A 6,694-nucleotide genomic window follows, 5' to 3' on the forward strand; every position below is an offset into this window, starting at 1 on the left:
ATCTGCGAGGCTTGGGGCGTGGTACAGGGCTGGTTGGAGCCACGCGTAGCCTCTAACTCTTTAGTGCACGGAGCACAGACTTGGACACATCAGGGGTACTGTGTCACAGAGGACAAAAGGCAGCCTCCCTTAACACTACTAACATCAAAGACATAGTGAGCAAGATGGTGAGGGTGCATTGACACCAACTTGGCACAGTAGGGAGCGCTAGGAGAGATCACGGCCACTTCTAAGACCCCGTCCCGTGACACAGAATCATAGAAAATTAGGGTTGGAAAGACCTCTGGAGGTCTTCTAGTGAGTCCAACCCCCTGCTCAAAGCAGGACCATCCCCAACTAAATCATCCCAGCCAAGGCTTTGTCTAGCCTGGTCTTAAAAACCTCCAAGGATAGAGAGTCCACAACCTCTCTGGGTAACTGTTCCAGTATTTTACTACCGTTCTAGTGAGAAAATTATTTCTAATATCTAACCTAAACTTCTCTTGCTGCAACTTGAGACCATTGCTCCTTGTTGTGTCATCTGCCACCACTGAGCACAGTCTAGCTCCATCCTCTTTCAAGCCCCCCTTCAGGTAGTTAAAGGCTCCTCCTATTAAATCCCCTCTCAGTCTTCTCTTCCCTAAGCTAAATAATCCCAGTTCCCTCAGCCTCTCCTCAGAAGACATGCACTCCAGACCCCACACTGTTTTTGTTGCCCCTCCATTGGATTCTCTCTCTGCACCCTGCTCCCCGCAACAGTCCACCCCCAGCCTTACCCCCACTGGCTCTGTTCTCTCTATCTTGGTAGAGGCCCTCAAAGAAGCATACCTGCAACATAGCAATATTGCAAGTAGCCTGGGGCACAGTAGCAGCAACAGCAGCACATGGCTGAAAGGAGCTGAGCTCCTGTTCAGATACCATATGGCATTGCTGTGTTCTGTCTGTCAGAACTTCAATCAAGCTATAGCTACTTAGTGTTTTTACTGATGGCTAAAGTTTTTTTATGCACTTCACTGACAGCTATTCTAGCCTGATTTTTTTTTACTTACTCACCTAGGTGGGAGCAATGGTGCAGGGGTCTGCATTCGAGCAGTGCATCTGGGCTCAAGCCAGAGGCAGTAGAAACATTTCCATCATGTTCTGAGAGCAATTGGTCCTGCATAGCACTTATTAGTATCACCAGTTCATTTCCTATGTGGTCCTGTGTTGTTATTTGATAAAAGAAGATTGGGCCATGTTTATGACTTGGTTGGTTCATAAACTGCTTTGTTGTACATCAAGGGATGTTTGCTGTCTTTTTTTAAATTGAGGTACTTCTCAGCAAACATTTACATTTTCATAGTAAATTACAATATTTGGCTATTGCTTTAAAACAAGAAGCTAACCTGCCATCAGGTTCCAATTTCTTTTTAGTTCTTAAGCAAACTGGAAACCTGCTGTCATCTTGTCGGCAGTTTTGCCAGGGATACATCATTAAATATCTGTACATGTAGCACCTCTTTTACTAACTATAGGAAACTTCCCAGAAATTATAGTCATGGAGCTATAATTACTCCCCAAAACATCTGTTATGAAATCATCTTGGTGCAAAATCTGACAAATTTTGCATTTGTATTAAAACTGCTCTTTTGTGCCCATAAGAGTCAACAATTGGTAGCAAAAAGATCTGGTAGGCAAAAGGAAAAATACAATGCTCTGCCATCAAGAGGAGAAAATAACTCCAACATATTCTTCTTGAGCTAGTTTAACGTGAACATAATCACTTTTGTTTTGTTACAGAGAGATTTGAAAGAAATGAAATAAAGGGAGGGTGGGAATCAGAAACCTTGTGCTTAGTGGTCCCTGTCTTTTAGGTACTTAGCAAATTTATCAGCTTCTAGTATGAGAAATAAAGGAGTTTAGAGACAGACCAGTGATGGTAATTAACAACTTCACTTTGTAGGCTTTCAGTCTAATGAATACACATATGAAAAATCATTTGGAGGAAGCTTCCAGAAAAAAGAACACAGCAACAGTCTTTAATATTAGAGCTGGCCAAGAGACAGCTCCCCTCAAATGAGAAAGCTATTTGGTTGAACTGGACAGCTGCAGCTGGTGATGTTATAAGGCCACATGTTATATGTGCATATTGCTTTCTTATACAGTTTGCCTTCAGAGAAGCTCATTAATCCTTTTATTAAGGAGATAACATCATTTTAATTTTTTTAAGTTAAAAAGTACTAAAATTGCTAGACCTCCCAAGCTTACTTCCAAAAGGTAAGAGACCGATTCCTCCTGATGCAGAAAATTATTTTGCATCATCTGAGGATCATTTGGAGAAATGGTGCATAAGGATGCAGACCTCCTGAATAACACTTTAAATAGAGTAGACTAAACTCTTTAAACCACCAAGCTCAGCTGAAACTGCCATTCAATGTTATGAATTGCCAACTTCATCCCCCTTTTCCTAAAGAAACACAGTGTACATTTGTCCTTGTTACAAAGAGTTTCTGCAGTCTCAATATGAACAATGGCTGATTACATCCCAGAGCACAAGTCACAAGGCTTCCCTTTATGGCTAATAGAATTCCATGGTGTGATTACCCTCTGGCCATCGTGCGCCATAAATTGCCTCTTTATGGCATAAGCTTGATAGAGTTCAGTGTTAAAAATAGATTTATAAGCTGCTGCAATGGGTGCGACTTCTAAACCATGTTCTGACTACAGCTGAGCAAATTATTTCAGCAAATAGTTTACCGAAAAATGTACTTTTGGTCAGCACATAGCTATTCATGAGTTGAGCCACTCATTTCAGCTGAAGAGAAAACTGGGAGGACTTAAATGCCACCCATTAAGCCAAGGATTTACAGGGGGTACCCCCACTGATAAAGACACTCTGGCCATCTAGGAGCCGTAGATTCAAATCCCTTTTCTGCTAGAGTAGGGATCCAAACCAAATTCTCCCACAGCAAAAGTAAACTTCCTCATCACTGGGCCATCATGTAAAATGGCGGGAGATATCACCATCTCCTCCCTGGTCTTGTGAATTTAGCCTTTTACTTTTATTTAAAAATATTAGAAGAAATCATTTTGGCTTGAATGAAATATTTTCTTTCCTTATGAAATTTAAATTTGCTCAAAATTCTGAAAATTTTTAGTTTCCAGTTATCATTATGAATTTTGCCATGTTTCATCTAGTTCAGCCACAGAACTAGAACAAAAATAGTCACATAACCCTAGTCCTGACAGCAGCAAAATTTGATCTTCTAGTGCACATTTTACACTGCTCTCAGTTATACTAATGAAATTCTTCTGCAGCCAAGTGCCTCTGTAACTAAAAGAACATCTTGGCCCAACACTCCTACAAGGTTTTTGCCAGGTGATGACTTAGCTGCCAGTGGCGCAGTGGCAAATACAGCTGCCATTATGCACTCAAGAGAGGCTTATTATATGTTTCATCTTCCCAGCAGTGAAGAAAGGCTTGGATTTAGATGCCTGAAGATGGGAGAAATAAATAGATCCAGAGCCTTTGGAATTATACTTTTATTTGTACTATGCATGTGGTTCTTGGCCTTACCCTGCTCAAAGTTGGCTTAACAGCAAAAGTAGCTAAGGTTGCAATTCACAGGTATAGCTCCCCTTTCAGAAATGTAAGTCCCATCCACCTCCAGCATCCATTACTGTCTGTCTGGCAGTTAGTCACTACCTTAGCCAGCAGTCAGGGACTTGTCACTCAAAGCCAGCTTGAAATCAAGTTGCTGCATCTGTCTTTCTGGCTTTAGACAAGAAGTAGGTCATGCCTGCACTGGCAAGGGACCACTCTAGGGAGCATCACAGTGAAGAAGCACAGCACAGCCGCTTTGCAGGTGTGACTCCTTGAAATGGAGGATGCAAAGTAGCTACCTGTGCAGAAGCCATAGAGCAAGCTTGCAGACATATGCCTGGCACTCTGATGTACCTACATTGCTTCCAGTTTTTTTCTGTGCATGCTGCGCCTAGGAGTCCTGGATATAAGGATGTAGGCATGAGCGGTCTTGTGGAATCTGGAGTTAACCAATCATCTAAGCCTGCAGGGGATCCAGATCTATGTTCAAAGCTGTGTAAATGGGGTCTAACCCAGGTAGTCAGAGTCATACATGGAATCCAGAATGATATCTGTGCTCATAGCCTAAGTCAGAAGCCAGGAAGCCCAGATACACAACAGCATAAGCAGAGGCCCTTGCAGTGGTACTGCCTCCTGGGGCTGCTGGAGCAAGATAGGAGCAAGGCTGAGATAAGGCAGGAGCAGGACTGAACTACTAGTAGATGTGAGGCATCGAGGAGCCAGAGCCTAAATACAGGGTTTGGGATTATATACTCAGTCCTGCTGGCTCTGCAGTCAATCAGTTTTGTGTTCACAGCTGGTGCTGCTCCCGGGCCATGTGGCCTGCTTAAACACTGGCCTCCACAGCAATGTTCCCTAGCCCTCTCTTTTGACAGGCAGACATACTTCAAGAGTCTTGTCACCTAGTGCATTTGAAATAAACTTCTGTTTCTAAGACATGAAGAAGGCAGGGAAGGAACTATCAAAAGAGCTTTTATCCTGCAGAGATGTGCTTGAGCTTAATTTGGCATGTGTGTTAAAGTCCTGTTGAGGTCAAGGTTTTGCAGGACTGTCACATAAGCACTGAAAGTACAAGCTGAAATGAGATGAGGCATCTTTACATTGTGCTAGTCTTAGAGTCATTATCATGTCCTTACACTTCTGTTACATGAGTCTTTGCACAATAGAAGCTTTTATTTAAACACTGAGGAAAAAGATGTCGGCCAGGAGATTCTAGGATTACCCTCTCTACCATTTAAAAAAAAATGAAATATTGTTCCAAAAAGAAATGTAAGTGAACCTGAAAGTCACTTGCTATCAATTAGCAGAGAGCAACCCCCAGCTTCAAAGAAGACCAGTACTGCAAAGTAAAAAATAATAACAAACATAAGAATCTCAAAGTTCATAAAATGGCATTGCTTCCTTCTAGCAGCAGAAGCTGTAGAAGACATGGAGCTAAGAGCTTGGCTTCACATTGCACTGCAACAAGTTTGTCAGATGCAGTCCTGTCCAAAACTGCATTGCAGTATCCAGGTCAGGACTAGGACAATGGTTCTCAGCATTTTTAGACTTAAGTTATTCCTTGTTAGACTCAAAGCACCCCTTGGAAAATGCCAGCTCTTAGTTTTCTCTTGTTTTTTGACTATGGAAGAATAATAGAGAAATTCTTTTGTTACAAAGAACTCAGAAAGACCACAACAGATCAAAATGAGTTTAACACTGGTATTATTTGAAATCTCTGGGCTTATCTTGTGAACCTTGTTTGCAAGTATAACAGTGCTAGTGTTCTGTGCCACTCTTGAAAGATTGTCCAGGCACCCCAGGGTCCTGCGACAGACTGGTTGAGAATTACTGGACTAGATTGTAGCCATAATCAACTGCCTGTGTTGCAAGGAGGGTTTGCTCACAACATTATCCTGCCATTAGTGTTGCCCAGATGGGTATTCCTCAGTTCAAATATCCTGGAAATTGTTGACTGAGGTTCACAACTCTAACCATGTTCTTTTTTCTGTTTTGCACTCTCTGGTTTTCTTTCCCTAAAGGCATACTTAGGGTGAAGTTACACATTACACTTATACCATACTAAGGGTACTTAAAATGTGAGCATCGGCACATTAAAGCTGGTCAACTTGTGCTAAGTGCATCTCAAAGTTATGTCATTTCAAGCAAAGTTTAACTCTGGGCTGTGCTACCTAACTCAGGGTAACTTCAGTCTACACCAGGGATAAAAAATGAGCAATCTGAAGTTCTCCAGCATTACAAGATGCACTGCTCCTATCTCCTCTCCTCCCCACACCCCAACCTAGTGCAGGTACCTGTCCTGGCTGCTACCTACAGCCCTGTTTGCCAGCTTTCTAGTGGCAAGTCAGAATTGTGTAAGCAATAAACAGTATTAAACCTTAACATACAATTGCTGATATGTTTTAACTTTAACAGCACTTAACTTTCCACAGATTTTTGTATGGTCTAAGTCTAATGCATAATTTCACCCTGTCCCAAAGAATAGCAAATGGATCTTGTTGGATTCATGACCCAGATACCTTGTTTTGTGTGGACCAAAGCCTCAGACTGAACATGACTTCTCCATTTGATAGTAGGCAAATTTTATTGGTACATCATGATAGTAGAGAAAAATAATGCAGATCAGGCAAACAAAATAACCTACCCCAATTCTGTATCTACGAGTCCTATAGCTGTCACAGGGGGAAAGGTACGCCTGGTCAGTAAGCAAGCTTTACCCTGAGGTTCTTTCTTGAATGTTAGATGTCAGCAGCCTGGAGGTTAAGGCCCTAGGCCCGCACCGCCACAGTGGGGTGGGTAAGATGGGCTAGTGGTGTGCCCTCTGTCCATGGTGGCCTCAGGTTCACCTCTTGGGGACCCTTTCCTGCTCTAAAATCCCTCCTTTTGTATTCTTTCTCACCTCTGATGACTTCATTCCCAGGCATTGTTGATTAGTTTCCCTATGGTTGTCATACTGTCCACATTCTGTCTTGTCACCATATTCCTTCGTTCCAAAAAACCCATCACCTGCATACATTTTAATCTGGTTATTTACCAGTCCTCCTAATTTGGTCTGTTCACCAAAACCAGAAATCCCAGGGACTCTGCAGTTGGGCACTGTGACCTAATGTCACCTTATCTCATGTTATGGAA

The sequence above is a fragment of the Gavialis gangeticus genome, unplaced genomic scaffold (assembly GCF_001723915.1).
Source record: "Gavialis gangeticus isolate Ggan-Ray unplaced genomic scaffold, GavGan_comp1, whole genome shotgun sequence".
In the NCBI taxonomy this organism is placed as follows: domain Eukaryota; kingdom Metazoa; phylum Chordata; order Crocodylia; family Gavialidae; genus Gavialis; species Gavialis gangeticus.